Here is a 20,047-nt window from a genome sequence, read left to right on the forward strand (position 1 = left end):
AATAATAAATTGAGTCAAATCATGTTCAAGTCAATTGATCTATATGTAACAGGTCAGATTGCATCAGTGGGAAGAGAAGCAGTTATTTCAGATCAACCTTCATTATTTCTGCTTGTTCAAATTTAGGACACTTCTCCTGGATTGATTTATTTCACTTGCCATCATAATGATGAATGGTATAATGATAGGGTCATCCTTCCGAAATAGACTCTCAAAGATGCAATTATTAAATAACTTTCTCATTGCACAACGCCCTTTCCAGGATATCCAGTTGTCTCATTGACTTCCAGCCAACAGCAGTCATAGTGTCCACAGCTTATGAGCTGCTCTGAAGTCCACCATTATTGGCAACTGTGAAAAGCCTTATGGTTTCTCTGCCAAGGAGAACCAGGAATGAATTGACGAGAATGACCAAGAGGCCGAGTAACTAATTAACTGGAAAAAAATAGGCATTTGTGCATTGGTAGGTAAAAGAAAAAAATCAACAGACAGCTCAAAGCAAACAAAAAACTGATCTAAAAATCATATGGTGGCTGAAGGGTGCACAGGAGGCTCAGCCACTCACTGATGGCCATGACGTGAGTGACTTTTTCAGCACTATTAAGACCATCCACTGCCCAAACACCCAGGGCCATTCCACTGCATTGTTAGGCTCACTGCCCATCAGAGGTGCTAATAAACATACTGGGACCTGTCTATTCAAATAATGTAATTCTTCATTCTTCTCAAAGTTCTCTTAAGAAACTTGTGTCATTTGTAGCATTCCGTGATTTGTATATCTACTGTATATGCTTACACACAACTAATTGACTTGAGAATTAAGGGACTGAAGTTTAGGGGTAACATGAGGGGGAACTTCTTTACTCAGAGAGTGGTAGCTGTGTGGAATGAGCTTCCAGTGAAGGTGGTGGAGGCAGGTTCGTTTTTATCATTTAAAAATAAATTGGATAGTTTATATGGATGGGAAGGGAATGGAGGGTTATGGTCTGAGCGCAGGTATATGGGACTAGGGGAGATTATGTGTTCGGCACGGACTAGAAGGGTCGAGATGGCCTGTTTCCGTGCTGTAATTGTTATATGGTTATATGGTTATGGTTAATTAGAGATGAATGTAACTTGTTTGTGGTTATATAATATTTGTGAAAGATACAGTATACAGTACAGGCAACTATTTTCCATTTTGATGACAAAATGACATCATTCAAACAGAGAAGCAAGGGAGACAGGAATCTCAGAGAATATGTAATGGCATCCATTTTCTGGTATTTGGGGGTTGCACCAGGCCATGACTAAATTATGAAGGGGTCATTAAGTGAACATAATGGTCATTATGGATATGCAGGGAATGGAAGGTTATGGATTATGTGCAGGCGTATGGCAGTTGGCATTATGGGCTGCACAGACATTGTGGGACAAAAGACCTGCCCTAGTTCTAAGTTCTATATTCTAAACAGACGTGACAAAATAGACAATAGACAATAGACAATAGGTGCAGGAGTAGACCTGGTAATCTGACTTAGTTGCCCCGGCACTTTGTGTTTTACTCATGACTCCAGCATCTGCAGTGCTTTGCTTCTTCACCCTGAATTTTCCACTGGACTTAATAATCACAATCATGTATTTATGATTAAATGTTGGTCTGCACTTAGACAGAAATATCATCTCTATAGCTATTCTATCAAATCCTTTCATAGCCTTAAAGACCTCTATCAGCCTGATCAGCCTTTTTTATTCTAGAAAAACAAAGTCATCTATTAGTTGTAAATTTTACTTCGGAGTCACGTGAGGGACTCCATGAAAGAAGCCCGCTACTGCGCATGCGTGTCTTATCGCATACACGCATTGAACGAGTCAGACGTGGGAGAGGACGTCTCCCTAGAGAGAAATGCAAAGAAGCAGGTAAGAGACTGCAAAAAAATTTTCCACTTACCTTGCAGGTAGGAAATACAAGAAGCTGCAGGAGCTGGAGAGGAGACTGCAGAAATATTGCAGCCAGCGGCTAGCAGCAGCCGTTAGTGCGAATCCTCTGGAGGGGATTCCCAAACGGCTATTTTTAGCACAGAACAGCTGTGCCCGACGTCGCTCCCCGCACCGGCAAGATTGACTGCTGCCGGGCGGGAAACAAAGCTACATGGCCCGGGGAGTTTCTAGACCAAGTCGGGTCTATTTTTTAGATGCAGTCGTTAGGGGCTCCGCAGCTGATTGAAGCAGCTGCACCACCCGGGAGAGAGAGAGAGCCGACATCGGGGACAGCAGCCCATGGACCTGCGCTACGGGGTCCGTGGGGCTGCGGGAGGAAGGACGTTCCTCCGAAAACGGCAGGCTGAAAACCAGTACAGGTAAGAACAAATTTCCCTTACCTTTGTTGGTGCCTTTTTCCAGACGTGCTTGCTGTATTCTGAAGAGACTGGTGTGTTGCTGAACAGCAGGGAGCCAGCTAAGGACGTCAGGGCACAGCCACAGGTCGTTACTGGTGTGTTGCTGAACAGCAGGCAACCAGCTACTGATGTCAGTATAGAGCTGAAGGGCTGCCAACACAGAGTTTGCTGTTGTTCAATGACCAGCAGCAGGCAGCAATAAATGTCGGCACCAGCATCTCCCAGATGGGAGCGAGTGCCAAACTTCACCCTAAATGGGTAGAGGTGCCCGTGAGTACCAGGACCATGGTGAACGGTCCAGTGCCCGTAGGCATGGGGACGGGCTGTGGGATATACCGCGTGCGACTAGTGCCCGAGAGCACCAAGGTCGGCAGGAGCGGTCCCATATATTAAGCACCCGCGACGACTAGTGCCCGAGAGCATGTAAGTCGGCTGGAGCGGTTTGCTGGAGTAAATTTCTCCATAGTGGCAGGCTCCGGGATTGGAGGATAGCCACAGTGGGCAAATAATATGTCCCACAGCAGTTTCCCATATGGGCTGCATGAAATGTCGGACGCCTCTGAGGAGGGTATGGAAGGTCTGACGGGGTAAAGCCTGAGCAGGTGATGGAGCCACTGTCCCCTATTGAAGGGGGGGGAAACGACCTGCCGAACATGATGAGCAGTACTGCCAGCAGAACTCACGGAGAATGATTTCGAGAAGGATGGCTGTGAGTATTGAAGGACTGTGAGTCCACCCATTAACTTCAAGCTAATAGTTTGCTGAAGTGTTGGCAAGGGTTCTATACCCCGGAATATTGTGGTGCTCTCAATGTAGCCATTGTTACAGGTGCATTTGCAGACGTGTTGGGAAGGCCGTAATACTCTGTAAGGTCTCATGGCGGGCATACAGCTTTGGCCCGCTTGTTTTTTTAAAAAAGGTGTACAAAATTAGTGACCTTAAGGATGCCGTTAGCACTATTTTTGAAATGTGTAGTTGAAGGGCCATTCAGCCAGCTCTAGACCCTAGTTCGCTAGACTATGTGAGCAAAGGGCTATAGACCCCGTTATTGGGGGGGGGGGGGGGGGGGGGGAGACCTGTCTAAACAGGTAAAGAATTGGCGTGATGGCTTGACTTTGGGGCTGATTAAAGCATCCAAAGGTTTTCTGGGGAAGACATTAACCTTATGTGCATCCTAAGAGAGGTAGTGTGTTTTTGTAATTATACTACAAAGAATTGGGCAGAGGTACCCAGCAGCAGCGTCCTGTTTAGGGTTTGGCCGGGACGACCACTGTGGAGATGCAAAGTAACATTAACCTTTAGGCTCTCCACAACCGCATATGAAACCAAGGAAAATAACTTGGTTACCACCAATAACCATGGAGGTAGGTGAATTTGGGGCTCCAGTATTAATAGGGAGCACGGAAGTTGGGGGGGATATTGCAACTTCATGTTGATGCTTGGTGTAATATATCTATGGACAGATATATCCTTAGCAGTTTTAAGGGATATCTGATAGAGTTCTACACGAACAAAACCCTCCAGTACATAACCGGATAGATATACATGCTGGTATGAAATAAACTAAACCTGAACACCAGGATTTGTCTCAAACATCTTTATTAGAAATAAGAAAGATGGGGGATGCCGTATTGTTATGGATTATCAATACTTCACAATGTTGTGCAATATATTCATTTTAAAAATGGATATGTTTAGCAGTGCTAAGATTTAGTGTGCAGCAGGCTAGTCTATGGGAAGTATTAATTTAAGATCCTTGCTATTCAATATCAAACTGGGGGAAAATTTTAAACCAGTGTTGGGACTGCTGCAACACCAAAATCATAGAATTATGGTATAGTTGGATGATATCCTTATTGTGGGAATAATTTAGGAATTGGCATGTTAGGCAGTGGTTGCCACTAATCAATTGTTCGTGCAGCTGGGATGCATTGTCCATCCACTTAAGTCAAAATTGACACCATGAACACATTTAATATGTTAATGACTTACTAATATGGAAAGCCACAGAGGCAACCCGGCTGTGCTATTACAAACAGATGCCAGTGCAATTGGTGATGGTACAACTGATACCATCTCGAGCTATGGGGGAGATGGAATATATAAGAAGCTAACCTACATAACACTAAGGGTTAGAAATGTTAAGTGCATTTCATGGGCTAAAATCTTATTGCTCAGGAATGAAACTGCAGCATGGTAGATGGTAGATAGATAATACCTCGGTGATGGCATATATAAGTCATATGGGTGGAAAGATATCACCAGCTTGTGATGAATTGGCAAATTAAACTTGGGAATGGTGTGTCCAAAGGAATATTTGGTTATTGGCTACGTATCTACCAGGGATACTAATTCAGTGGCAGACACCAGGCCACGAAAAATTATTGGAAGTACTAAATGGGTGTTGGATAGATGGTATTTGCTAAAATCAGTAAAGTAGGTAAGGCCAGATATTAGAATTGCAGCCGGGGTTAAATCACCAGTTACCGAGGTATGTATCATTGATACCAGATCCTGAGGCAGAAGCTACAGATGCTGTTTCACTGCACTAGGGGAGGGTTTATTCATTTATGTATTACCTCCTTGTCTATTTATAAATTTGGGGTACGAAGGGACATTCAACAGGAATCGGCATTGGGGATGTCTTAGTACCTGATTGGCTTACCCAACTATGGTTTTCCGGGGTACAGGACATGGTGCTGGAACTATGTATAATGGTAGACGTAGTCCTAAGTTGCTGGTGCATCCAGTAACTGAGGATAGCTATCCATGTCATAGAAAATATTGATTTAGTAGGTTGTAGACTCTAAAACACCGCTATGGGACATGGGGCTATCAAAAGAACTGTGGACATGATCACAGCAGCACGAAGAAGGTCTACTCTATAACAGTATTTAGGTCATATTAAAATGGACTAATTACTGCCATGATAACTTTCTGGACCACAGAAATAAGGATGTTCCGGGGGTGCTACAGTTGCTTACCAGCCTGCAATATGGAGGACTGTGTTTCAGCACTGTGAATAGTGCCGAAAGTGCATTGTCAAGTTATTAATGGCAAGAAACAGTAAGATAACTATATTTGGAATGTAAGTGTGGCTTTGATCTTGCTAAGGAATTGGTCGCCGGCTACAGCATTAAATCTGGATAACTAACTAGAAATGGTAATGCTGATAGCGCTAGTCACAGTGCATAAGCTCCAGTTATTGCTAAAAGTAAGACTGGATGGCTTCACTATTGCGGCACGAAGATTGGGGGTGTGATCCAGGACCGTATTATTAAACAAAATAGGCCAGGATTAGCGGGGCAGGTCATAGAATTGATGGCCTACCCGGAGGACAAATGCCTCTGTATAGTAAAGTACGGTTTTGTTATACAGTAAAGGAAAAAGGCTATCAGAGGCAAGGAATTGGTGTTTAATCAGCTATAAGATACTGTACCATAGAGTGTAACTCAGACCATTTCGCGGTGGCTGAAATATGGGATATGATAGGCGGGAGTGGACAATAACATATTTAATTCTCACCCCACCAGGGCTGCAGCTACATCTGCAGCAAAACGCCTTGATGTATCCATGGACCAAATCCTCAGGATTGCAGGATGGTTGTTGGAGAATACATTTCAGAAATGTTAACAAACCAGTTAGCAGTATGGGAACGTTTTTTCGGGGAACAATTTTAAGTTCTGTATGATAATTTATCCCTGAAGAATACAGGGTTATGATTTGAATTAATTCGATATTATTTATCATTTCCATTAAATAATTGGTATGAATGCTTTGAATATAATTAACAATTTCTCTCTAACTACCAAGGCAGTTGTGAAGCATGGACTCGTTTCCACGGCATGAGGTCACAGAGCTTTGAAATCTTTCATGGAGTCCCTCACGTGACTCCGAAGTAAAATAGTAAGATTAAACGAGAACTTACCAGTTTGAAGTTTGATCTGTATTTTATGAGGAGGAACGTTGAGGGAATACATGCCCTCCGCTCCCACCCTCATAGGGTCATATGTTAAGCTGGTATCTCTTTGATAATCTTGCTATTTTAGGTCAATATAGGGTATCTGTGACCTCACACCGCTGCTTTGAAGGATGATACGCATGCGCAGTAGCGGGCTTCTTTCATGTATTCCCTCAACGTTCCTCCTCATAAAATACAGATCAAACTTCAAACTGGTAAGTTCTCGTTTAATCTTACTATTCTGGGTTCTGCGACCATTTTCTTTACACCCTTTACAATGCCTCTTTTTATAATATAGGGACCAAAAATGCACCATAATCCTAATTATTTAGGCCCTTTCAACACAGAAACACTATTTCCTAGTCAGTTATACACACAATAGACAATAGGTGCAGGAGTAGGCCATGCGACCCTTTGAGCCAGCACCGCCATTCAATGTGATCATGGCTGATCAACCCTAATCAGTACCCGGTTCCTGCCTTCTTCCCATATCCCCTGACTCCGCTATCTTTAAGAGCCCTGGCTAGCTCTCTCTTGAAAGTATCCAGAGAACCGGCCTCCACCTGAGGCAGAGAATTCCACAGACTCACATCTCTCTGTGAGAAAAAAGTGTTTCATCGACTCCGTCCTAAATGGCTTACCCCTTATTCTTAAACTTAGCGCAGAAACAAGTCCTTCAATTTAACTATTTCATGCCGCCCATGATGTCTGTCTGTCCCATTTGCTTACATTTGGCCCATATCCCTGTAAACAATTTCTATTCATATACCTGTCCAAATATCTTTACAACATTGTAATTGTAACAACCTCTACAGATTCCTCTGGCAGCACTTGCCACATACCCCATCCCTTTGTGAAAGCGTTAACTTTTAAATCTACCCCTCCCTCCACCCTCTCCACTCACCTTCAATCAATGCCTAGTTTAAGACTCCTTTAATCTAGTTACAAGATTGTGACCATCAATCTTATTTATGCCCCTCATAATTTTATGTACCTCCATAATGCCAACACTCAAACTCCATGGAAAAAGTCACAATCTATCTAGGCTCTTCTATGACATAAACCATCAAGTCACAGTAACATCCTCATCAATCTTTCTACATCCTTTCCAGCTTAAAGACATCCTTCCTGCAGATGGGTGACCAGAACTGCACACAGTACTCCTAGTGTTGTCTCACCAATGACTGAAACAGTTGCATCATAAAAACCCAATTCTTATAATCAATGCCAGATGTGATGAATGAAAGCGTGTCAAACGCCTCCTTGTGTTGTCATTTTCAGGGAACAATGTACTTGAACACCTTGGTCTTGTTCTACAACATTCTCCAGTGCCCTCTCATTCACCATGTAATTCATGCCCTAGTTTTAACTTACCAAAATGCAACAATTTGCACTCATCCAAATAAAATTCCATCTGCCATTCTTTGACCCATTTCTCCAGTTTATCGACATCATTCTGTAATTTTTCGATAACCTTCCTCATTGTTCACTACACCACAGAATTTGCTTACTAAAAGCTTACTAACCATGTGACATTGGTAGGAAAGGATTATAGTAACGAAGGGAACACACTGAACCACTAGTTGCTGGAGTAACTCAGCCAACTGAATCATTCTGAGGGAGGGTCCCAATGTCACCTATCCATGTTCTCCAGTGATCCTGACCCGCCAAATTACTCTACCAATTTGTGTCCTATCAGTGGGTGAAGAAGGGCTCACTCATGCATCATGCAAGTTGGGAGTGGGGTCGGAACAAGTGCTCAAAACAGCTGTGGGAGCGGAGAGAATTGGGATAGGTCAGAGGGTCATTCAATTCACATTCAGTTTACACTTTATATTTACATTTTATATCTGTCCTCAACAGAGGTCTTACCTTTGTCCCCCTCCGTCCCCACCTCAATGAATTCCGCGCCCACCACGACTTGGAGCTCTTCTACCATCGCGTCCGCCTCACAGCGTACTTAGAAGCATAGAAACATAGAAATTAGGTGCAGGAGTAGGCCATTCGGCCCTTCGAGCCTGCACCGCCATTCACTATGATCATGGCTGATCATCCAACTCAGTATCCCGTACCTGCCTCCTCTCCATACCCTCTGATCACCTTAGCCACAAGGGCCACATCTAACTCCCTCTTAAATATAGCCAATAAACTGGCCTCAACTATCCTCTGTGGCAGAGAGTTCCAGAGATTCACCAATCTCTATGTGAAAAAAGGATTTCCCCCTTATCCATAAGCTGTGGACTTGTCTTGGACTTGGAAGTCCTGGACTTCCCCAAACAATCTTCCTGCATCTAGCTTGTCCAACCCCTTAAGAATTTTGTAAGTTTCTATAAGATCCCCTCTCAATCTCCTAAATTCTAGAGAGTATAAACCAAGTCTATCCAGTCTTTCTTTATAAGACAGTCCTGACATCCCAGGAATCAGTCTGGTGAACCTTCTCTGCACTCCCTCTATGGCAATAATGTCCTTCCTCAGATTTGGAGACCAAAACTGTACGCAATACTCCAGGTGTGGTCTCACCAAGACCCTGTACAACTGCAGTAGAACCTCCCTGCTCCTATAGTCAAATCATATCCTTTTGCTATGAAAGCTAACATACCATTCATGTTCTTCACTGCTTGCTGCACCTGCATGCCTACTTTCAATGACTGGTGTACCATGACACCCAGGTCTCGCTGCATCTCCCCTTTTCCTAATCGCCTAATTTAGAAAATAGTCTGCTTTCCTGTTTTTGCCACCAAAATGAATAACCTCACATTTATCCACATTATACTGCATCTGCCAAACATTTGCCCACTCACCCAGCCTATCCAAGTCACCTTGCAGTCTCCTAGCATCCTCCTCGCAGCTAACACTGCCCCCCAGCTTAGTGTCATCCGCAAACTTGGAGATATTGCCTTCAATTCCCTCATCCAGATCATTAATATATATTGTAAATAGCTGGGGTCCCAGCACTGAGCCTTGCGGTACCCCACTAGTCACTGCCCGCCATTGTGAAAAGGATCCGTTTACTCCTACTCTTTGCTTCCTGTTTGCCAGCCAGTTCTCTATCCACATCAATACTGAACCCCCAATGCCGTGTACTTTAAGTTTGTATACTAATCTCTTATGTGGAACCTTGTCGAAAGCCTTCTGGAAGTCTAGATACACCACATCCACTTGTTCTCCCCTATCCACGCTACTAGTTACATCCTCGAAAAATTCTATAAGTTTCGTCAGACATGATTTACCTTTCGTAAATCCATGCTGACTTTGTCCAATGATTTCACCACTTTCCAAATGTGCTTCTATCCCATCTTTAATAACTGACTCTAGCAGTTTCCCCACTACCGATGTTAGACTAACTGGTCTGTAATTCCCCGTTTTCTCTCTCCCTCCCTTCTTAAAAAGTGGGGTTACGTTTGCTACCCGCCAATCCTCAGGAACTACTCCAGAATCTAAAGAGTTTTGAAAGATTATTACTAATGCATCCACTATTTCTGGAGCTACTTCCTTAAGTACTCTGGGATGCAGCCTATCTGGCCCTGGGGATTTATCAGCCTTTAATCCATTCAATTTACCCAACACCACTTCCCGACTAACCTGGATTTCACTCAATTCCTCCAACTCCTTTGACCCGCGGTCCCCTGCTATTTCCGGCAGTGAAGACGGAACCAAAGTAGTTATTTAATTGGTCCGCCATATCCTTGTTCCCCATGATCAACTCACCTGTTTCTGACTGCAAGGGACCTACATTTGTTTTAACTAATCTCTTTCTTTTCACATATCTATAAAAACTTTTGCAGTCAGATTTTATGTTCCCTGCCAGTTTTCTTTCATAATCTATTTTTCCTTTCCTAATTAAGCCCTTTGTCCTCCTCTGCTGCTCTCAGGATTTCTCCCAGTCCTCTGGTCTGCTGCTTTTTCTGGCAAATTTGTACGCATCATCCTTCGCTTTGATACTATCCCTGATTTCCCTTGTTATCTATGGATGCACTACCTTCCCTGATTTATTCTTTTGCCAAACTGGGATGAACAATTTTTGTGGTTCATCCATGCAGTCTTTAAATGTCTTCCATTGCATATCCACCGTCAACTCTTTTAGAATTAATTGCCAGTCAATCTTGGCCAATTCAAGTCTCATACCCTCAAAGTTACCTTTCTTTATGTTTAGAACCATTGTTTCTGAATTAACAATGTCACTCTCCATCCTAATGAAGAACTCATTAGTTGGTCACTCTTGCCCAAGGGGGCACGTACAACAAGACTGCTAACTAACTCGTCCTCATTACTCAATACCCAGTCTAAAATAGCCTGCTCTCTCATTGGTTCCTCTACATGTTGATTTAGATAACTATCCCGCATACATTCCAAGAAATCCTCTTCCTCAGCACCCCTGCCAATTTGATTCACCCAATCTATATGTAGATTGAAGTCACCCATTATAACTGTTTTGCCTTTGTCGCACGCATTTCTAATTTCCTGTTTGATACCATCTCCAACTTCACTACTACTGTTAGGTGGCCTGTACACAACACCCACCAGCGTTTTCTGCCCCTTAGTGTTTCGCAGCTCTACCCATACTGATTTCACATCCTCCAAACTAATGTGCTTCCTTTCCATTGCGTTAATCTCCTCTCTAACAAGCAATGCTACCCCACCTCCTTTTCCTTTCTCTCTATCCCTCCTGAATATTGAATATCCCTGGATGTTCAGCTCCCAGCCTTGGTCACCCTGGAGCCATGTCTCTGTGATCCCAACTATATCATAATCATTTAAGGAGTGAACTGGGACATTTTGTTTTATGGGAAAGATGTAGAAGAGAAATGGAGGACATTTAAAGGGGAAATTTTAAGAGTACAGAATCTTTATGTTCCTGTTCGGTTGAAAGGAAACAGTAAAAATTGGAAAGAGCCCTGGTTTTCAAGGGAAATTGGACATCTTGTTCGGAAAAAGAGGGAGATCTACAATAATTATAGGCAGCATGAAGTAAATGAGGTGCTTGAGGAGTATAAGGAATGTAAAAAGAATCTTAAGAAAGAAATTAGAAAAGCTAAAAGAAGATATGAGGTTGCTTTGGCAAGTAAGGTGAAAGTCAATCCAAAGGGTTTCTACAGCTATATTAATAGCAAAAGGATAAGGAGGGATAAAATTGGTCCATTGGAGAGACAGAGTGGACAGCTATCTGCAGAGCCAAAAGAGATGGGGGAGATATTGAACAATTATTTTTCTTCAGTATTCACCAAGGGGAAGGATATTGAATTATGTGAGGTAAGGGAAACTAGTAGAGTAGCTATGGATACTATGAGGTTCAAAGTAAAAGAAGTACTGACACTTTTGAAAAATATAAAAGTGGATAAGTCTCCAGGTCCTGACAGGATATTCCCTAGGACATTGAGGGAAGTTAGTGTAGAAATAGCCGGGGCTATGACAGAAATATTTCAAATGTCATTAGAAACGGGAATAGTCCCCGAGGATTGGCGTACTGCGCATGTTGTTCCATTGTTTAAAAAGGGTTCTAAGAGTAAACCTAGCAATTATAGACCTGTTAGTTTGACTTCAGTGGTGGGCAAATTAATGGAAAAGATACTTAGAGATAATATATATAAGCATCTAGATAAACAGGGTCTGATTAGGAACAGTCAACATGGATTTGTGCCTGGAAGGTCATGTTTGACTAATCTTCTTGAATTTTTTGAAGAGGTTACTAGGGAAATTGATGAGGGTAAAGCAGTGGATGTTGTCTATATGGACTTTAGTAAGGCCTTTGACAAGGTTCCTCATGGAAGGTTGGTTAAGAAGGTTCAACTGTTGGGTATAAATGCAGGAATAGCAAGATGGATTCAACAGTGGCTGAATGGGAGGTGCCAGAGAGTAATGGTGGATGGTTGTTTGTCAGGTTGGAGGCCAGTGACTAGTGGGGTGCCACAGGGATCTGTGTTGGGTCCACTGTTGTTTGTCATGTACATCAATGATCTGGATGAAGGTGTGGTAAATTGGATTAGTAAGTATGCAGATGATACCAAGATGTTGTGGATAATGAAGAGGATTTCCAAAGTCTACAGAGTGATTTAGGCCATTTGGAAAAATGGGCTGAAAGATGGCAGATGGAGTTTAATGCTGATAAATGTGAGGTGCTACACCTTGGCAGGACAAATCAAAATAGGACGTACATGGTAAATGGTAGGGAATTGAAGAATACAGTTGAACAGAGGGATCTGGGTATAACCGTGCATAGTTCCTTGAAGGTGGAATCTCATATAGATAGGGTGGTAAAGAAAGCTTTTGGTATGCTAGCCTTTATAAATCAGAGCATTGAGTATAGAAGCTGGGATGTAATGTTAAAATTGTACAAGGCATTGGTGAGGCCAAATCTGGAGTGTGGTGTACAATTTTGGTCGCCAAATTATAGGAAGGATGTCAACAAAATAGAGAGAGTACAGAGGAGATTTACTAGAATGTTGCCTGGGTTTCAGCAACTAAGTTACAGAGAAAGGTTGAACAAGTTAGGGCTTTATTCTTTGGAGCGCAGAAGGTTAAGGGGGGACCTGATAGAGGTCTTTAAAATGATGAGAGGGATAGACAGAGTTGATGTGGACAAGCTTTTCCCTTTGAGAATAGGGAAGATTCAAACAAGAGGACATGACTTCAGAATTAAGGGACAGAAGTTTAGGGGTAATATGAGGGGGAACTTCTTTACGCAGAGAGTGGTGGCGGTGTGGCATGAGCTCCCAGTGGAAGTGGTGGAGGCAGGTTCATTGGTATCATTTAAAAATAAATTGGATAGGCATATGGATGAGAAGGGAATGGAGGGTTATGGTACGAGTGCAGGCAGGTGGGACTAAGGGAAAAAAAAATTTGTTCGGCATGGACTTGTAGGGCCGAGATGGCCTGTTTCCGTGCTGTAATTGTTATATGGTTATATGGTTATATGGTTATTAATGGCTGTCTGCACATTCAACTCATCCACCTTATTACGAATACTCCTTGCATTGAGACACAAAGCCTTCAGGCTTGTTTTTACAATGCTCTTACCCCTTATACAATTACGTTGAAAAGTGGCCCTTTTTGATTTTTGCCCTGGCTTTGTCTGCCTGCCACTTTTACTTTTCACCTTGCTACCTATTGCTTCTACCCTCATTTTACACCCCCCTGCCTCGCTGTTCTTGTACCCATCCCCCTGCCACATTAGTTTAAATCCTCCCCGACAGCACTAGCAAACACTCCCCCAAGTACGAACATCGGGTCCGCTGACCCGCGCCACTGGACTCTTACCATCGGGTCCGTTGACCCTCGCCACTCCACCTCCCACCAACAACCCACAGCCGTCGCCTTACCTGGAGCCTGGACTCTCCACTGGACCTGAAGCCCTCACGCTGCTTACTCTCACTCTCCTGGGTTTGACTCCACTGGGTCCTAGTGCCAGTCGACCCAGCCTGGTCTACCTCAGTGGCAGTTCGACTGAGTCTCCTCCCCCCACCCCCTCTAACTGTAAGTCTCCTCCCCCCCACCCCCTCTAACTGTGTGGCCCCTGCTCTTCCCCACCCACACCACAGCCCTCTCACCCCCCCACCCCCTGACCACCCACCCACCCCCCCACCACACATCGCCTCGTCCCCACCTGCCTTCCTCCGGCCCCAACCCCCATCCCTGTCGGGTGTTCACCATCCCCCCTGACCTCCCCCTCTCCAACACCGAACGGTCTGTCCTCAACAGAGGTCTTACCTTTGTCCCCCTCCGTCCCCACCTCAATGAATTCCGCGCCCACCACGACTTGGAGCGCTTCTACCGTCGCCTCCGCCTCACAGCGTACTTCCATGGGAAGGAGTCCTCGCCCATCACTGATGACCCCTTTTCCCGTCTCCAACGCACCCCCTCCTCGTGGAACCCCCCTCGTGGCCAATTTCCGGCTTTAGAACATTTTATCAATAACTGCCGTCGCGACATCAACCGCCTCAACTTCTCCACTCCCCTGTCTCACTCCAATCTCTCACCACATGAACGTTCTGCCATCGACTCACTCCGCAACAACCCAGATTTGGTTATCAAACCCGCTGACAAGGGAGGTGCCGTGGTAGTCTGGCGCGCCGATCTCTACAAAGCTGAGGCCACGCGCCAACTATCGGACACCTCCTCCTACTTACCCCTGGACCATGACCCCACTGACGAGCACCAGGCCACCATCTCCAGCACCATCACCAACTTCATCCACTCCAATGCCCTACCCGACCAAGCCTCCAACCTCATCGTTCCCCAGCCCCGCACAGCCCGATTTTACCTTCTCCTTAAAATCCACAAACCTGACTGTCCCGGAAGACCCATTGTCTCCGCCTGTTCGTGCCCCACCGAACTCATTTCCAAATACCTTGACTCCATCCTATCACCCTTGGTTAAATCCCTCCCTACCTATGTTCAAGACACCTCAGACACTCTCCGTCGTCTCCGCGCATTCAATTCTCTAGGCCCACACCCCCTCATCTTCACCATGGACGTCCAATCACTCTACACCTCCATCCCCCACCACGATGGTCTCATAGCCCTCCGGTTCTTCCTCGACCAGAGAAGCAACCTATACCCAGCCACTGACACTCTCCTCCGCCTAGCGGAGCTGGTCCTTACCCTCAATAACTTCACGTTCGACTCCTCCCATTTCCTCCAAATACAAGGCGTAGCTATGGGCACACGCATGGGCCCCAGCTATGCCTGCCTATTTGTAGGTTACGTCGAGCAATCCCTGTTCAATACATACCAGGGCCCCATCCCCGACCTCTACCTCCGCTACATCGACGACTGCTTTGGTGCCACCTCCTGCACCCGCACACAACTGACTGACTTCATCCACTTCACCACTAACTTCCATCCGGCACTCAAATACACCTGGACCATTTCCGACACTTCCCTACCATTCCTTGACCTCACTATCTCCATTGCAGGTGATAGACTTCTGACCGACATACACTATAAACCCACTGACTCCCATGGCTATCTGGACTACACTTCTTCCCACCCTGCTTCCTGTAAGGACTCCATCCCCTACTCCCAATTCCTCCGTCTACGCCGCATCTGCTCCACGGATGAGGCGTTCCACACCAGGACATCTGAAATGTCCTCATTATTCAGGGAACGGGGGTTCCCCTCCTCCACCATAAATGAGGCCCGCACCAGGGTCTCTTCCATACCCCGCAACACTGCTCTCTCTCCCCATCCCCGCACTCGCAACAAGGGCCGAGTCCCCCTAGTCCTCACCTTTCACCCCACCAGCCGTCACATACAAAAAGTAATCCTCCGTCAGTTTCGCCACCTCCAACGTGACCCCACCACTCGCCACATCTTCCCATCTCCCCCCATATCTGCCTTCCGCAAAGACCGCTCCCTCCATAACTCCCTTGTCAATTCTTCCCTTCCATCTCGTACCACCCCCTCCCCGGGCACTTTCCCTTGCAACCGCAAGAGATGCAACACTTGTCCCTTTACCTCCCCCTCGACTCCGTTCAAGGACCTGAGCAGTCGTTCCAGGTGCGACAGAGGTTTACCTGCATCTCCTCCAACCTCATCTATTGCATCTGCTGCTCTAGATGTCAGCAGATCTATATTGGTGAGACCGAGCGGAGGTTGGGCGATCGTTTCGTCGAACACCTCCGCTCGGTCCGCAATAACCAAGCTGACCTCCCGGTGGCTCAGCACTTCAACTCCCCCTCCCACTCCATCTCCGACCTCTCTGTCCTGGGTCTCCTCCATGGCCACAGTGAGCAGCACCGGAAATTGGAGGAACAGCACCTCATATTCCGCTTGGGGAGTCTGCATCCTGGGGGCATGAACATCGAATTCTCCCAATTTTGTTAGTCCTTGCTATCTCCTCCCCTTCTTTAGTCCCCCTGCTGTTTCCTCCCATCCACCAGCCTTCGGGCTCCTCCTCCTTTCTCCTTTCTTGTCCCCGCCCCCCCCCCACCCCCGATCAGTCTGAAGAAGGGTTTCGGCCTGAAACGTGGCCTATTTTCTTCGCTCCATAGATGCTGCTGCACCCGCTGAGTTTCTCCAGCTTTTTTGTGTACCTTACACTTTATATTTGTTTCATTTAAGTTTCTGGTGCTCCATGGCGCTTTAGAGATACGGAAGGGGTGTCATTAGCCGGGCTGGGGTATATTGCCATTTCATTATCACGTGACCTCTGTTAGTCCAGAAAAACGGATAATCCAGAAATGCTCTGGAACCGAGGGTGCCGGAAAATCGGTGTTCAAACCTGGACCATGTTGCTGAAAGTGGGATCAGACTCCCACATTTCATCACATTACTACAACGACAACATATTAAAATCTACTTAATCAGCTGTCCAAAGCACATGAGATAAATAAACAGAATCTTATTCTCAGATGGAAGTATGGTGGATATGGTAACCACAGTCACATTACACACTGCAGGCCCTGGATGAGGTGATTGACAAATGACTGACAATTCCCACATCCCCTGTGCAGCTTGCCCCGTTCTGAAGTTGGAGATTTAGGGTTGTGATGAATAATGCAGCAGGCACACTGACGTGCCCATGCTGAAACATTTATGATCTTCATCCTGGAGAAGCTGGTCATTCTCACAGCACGTTTTACCAACCTGTAGGTTCGTCTGGCACCAGTTGTCAACCATGTATATTTAACCTCCAGTTGCAGAAGAATCAAATACATTTAATATGCATTCTTTGATAAACGTTAAAAGGATGTTTAGTCCTGCAAGCTTCTTAAACAGCCGAGGTAGCTCATAGCATCTGCATAATTCTGGATCTCTGTTTTCAATTTAAATTCCTTCTGGAGAGATTTGTATCTAAATACTTTGATGAAACAAAGGAGCTCCATTGGCCGTGCTTTTAATACAGTGCAGAGTCACGCAAACTCTTGCAACTTTTGCGTTCCATAACTTGAGTTTGAACAAAAAGTTGTGTTTGATTGTGCAGAAATGCAGCTAATTGTTAAAGGATCAGCCAGGACAAACATGATAAAAATGTGTCGCCAGAATTCTGAGCTGGCAGTTGTTCAGGGTGTCGGGAATTGATTATTGAAGTTTATTTAATTTTTTTTGAATAAAATACTATTCATTTTAGATGGAGCAAGTGCTATCAGGCATGAATGAGAATGGGGCTAAAACTTTTTTTTAAATCTAGCAACAGACTTGGTAGGAGATTTGGGCTGATAAAACTTCAACATGCCACAAGTTAACATGTCAATACCTAGTCAATTACCTTTTCAATCGGGTATCACAAACTAATACATTCAGTGTAGGCAGTGGCAGACAACATTTATCTGTTGAAGTTAAACCTTTATTCCCAATAATTTAAAGTGGATAGACCAAGCAGGAGATAGTGAAGTGGGCAGTGATTCCTAGAAGGGGGGGGGGAGGGAGGGTTGCAATGGGTGCGGTCGCTCCCCCCTTTTATTCCAGAGTAAGAAAATCCAGAGAAACAAAATTGGGGGCGCAATCAGTGTTTCCACTTTGAAGGAAATTACCTGAAATTTGGGAAATTCTGGTCCGGCCCGCGGGATGATATGGGGAAAAAGAAATATTTGAGACCATCCACGCCTGCGCATTTGGGGGAGGCCAGTGACTCAGTAGCGGCGCAAAATGACGCCGTCTCTCCACGCGTGTGTAGTGGGCCTGGGCGGGATCAGGATCAGATCACCACCATTTTCACTACACACATACATTGCCTCGAAGCCCCAGGCCTAGTTTGGGTGAGTGGGGCTGTGGTATATTGTGTTGTGGGAGGGGGAGTCTTGTCACACACTAACACAGTCAAACAGTAACAGGCAATCAAATCAACACACAAAACATTTTCTAAAAAAAGTTATTTACTGCAAAAACTCACAGTATTTTATTTGCAGTTTTTGCATGCTCCTATATAACATTTTACAACAGTATAACTTGATTATTAAAACAAGGACAACTTCAATTCTTGATTTAAAAAAATGTATACAACAATGACCCCAATAATCCCATTCCACCCACTCATTACTCTTGACTCAACCAAAATTATTTCTGAAATATTGGTCATAAATTTGATGCAAAAATGCTCCAAAATAAGGCTCAGAATGCAGCAGAGAGCATCTAAAACCACAGATCTTCTAGGGCCCTTAAGCAGGCCCTGGACTGCGGCCGCAAGGGTCTTCAGGCTTCGCACTTGTGATGTGCGCTGCACGCACATTATTTCATATACATTTTTTGTAAGCCTTTCATGCCACCCCCCTTTCTGAAAAGCTTCATACGGGCCTGCATACAACTTTGGCAGACCATAGAGTAGACACACAGTTCAGGGATCTTTCAAGCATATTCAAAAAGTGAAGAAATAATTATACATTGAACTTTACTTCTCATCTACGTAGAGGAATTACAACACTCTGGTTCAAGCAGTCTCTCCATTGCTGGACGCAGAGTCAGTCCTTCTACACACATATGCCTGCACAGGGTCACTCCTCACCCCTTGGGTTGGGGTTATGCAGTGGCTAAGATGCTCAAATTGGGGTATCTGATTCTGTTTATGTTTTCTCAGAGGCTTCTCGATGATTTTCACTGCTCCATCGGTCTTTCCATTACTCTGCAGTATGCAATGATGAAGCACTCGATCCATGAAGAACATTACAAATTATCTGTTGTGAACTGTATCTATTAATTTTTTTAACCTTGTTCACCTTCTCTGTAATTCTTGTATTTGGTGAACATCGACCATAACCCACTTCCACTGCCCCACCTCTTTCCTTATTACACACTGATTCAACAGTTTCAAGTAACCAACCTTGCCAGTTCAAATATCATCAAGCTCTAACATAAACTCCATTTTTCTTTTCACAGCTGCTGTCTGACCTTCTGTGTATTCCAGGCTATACCAATTTATTTTAAATTTGCATCAACTTCAGTGTTTTGTACCTCAATGTTATATATCGCAGTTCCATATTTTTGTTTTCCTGCCCCCCCCCCACTGATTTGATTAATCTCTCTCTTTTTACACCCTTTCAGACAGATCAGTTGAAGTTTACAAACCATCAGCACTCTCTCCCAGCTGACACTAGTGCCAACATTTGTTCTGAACAAGGCTCCCGCTGAGTTACTCTAGCACTTTTTGACTATTATTTGTTTAATTGAACCTCTCCTCGTTTCCAACATCACAAACATCCCCAGTTCACAGACGACACCATTGTAGTGAGACAGATATCAAATAATGACAAGATGGAGGATAGAAAAGACATTGAGACCCTCATAACCTGGTGCCAAGACAACGCCCTCTCCCTCAATGTCAGCAAGACAAAGGAGATTGTGATTAACTTCAGGAAGTGAAGCAGCACACATACCCTGATATACATTGATAGCACCAAAGTAAAGATGGTTGAAAGCTTCTTGTTCTTATAAATAAATATCACCACTGATTTGTCCCCGGACCAGCCACATTGAGGCTATGGCCAAGAAAGCAAACCAACGCCTCTACTTTCTTAGAAGGCTTAAGTGATTTGGCATGTCCCTACCAACCTTCAACAACTTCTGCAGATGCGATGTAGAACGTATTTTATCGGGATGCATCACAGCATGTTTTGGGAACAGCAAATTGTGCCTTTTTTTTACCCAACTTAATTACCGGTAAGCTGTGATGAAATGAGGCTGTATCTTTCTGTAGGAAGGAACTGCAGATGCTGGTTTACACCAAAGATAGAGACATGACATGGGGGGTGAGGTTGTAGGAGGACTCTGACAGTCC

The sequence above is a fragment of the Leucoraja erinacea genome, chromosome 23 (assembly GCF_028641065.1).
Source record: "Leucoraja erinacea ecotype New England chromosome 23, Leri_hhj_1, whole genome shotgun sequence".
NCBI classification, from domain to species: Eukaryota; Metazoa; Chordata; class Chondrichthyes; order Rajiformes; family Rajidae; genus Leucoraja; species Leucoraja erinaceus.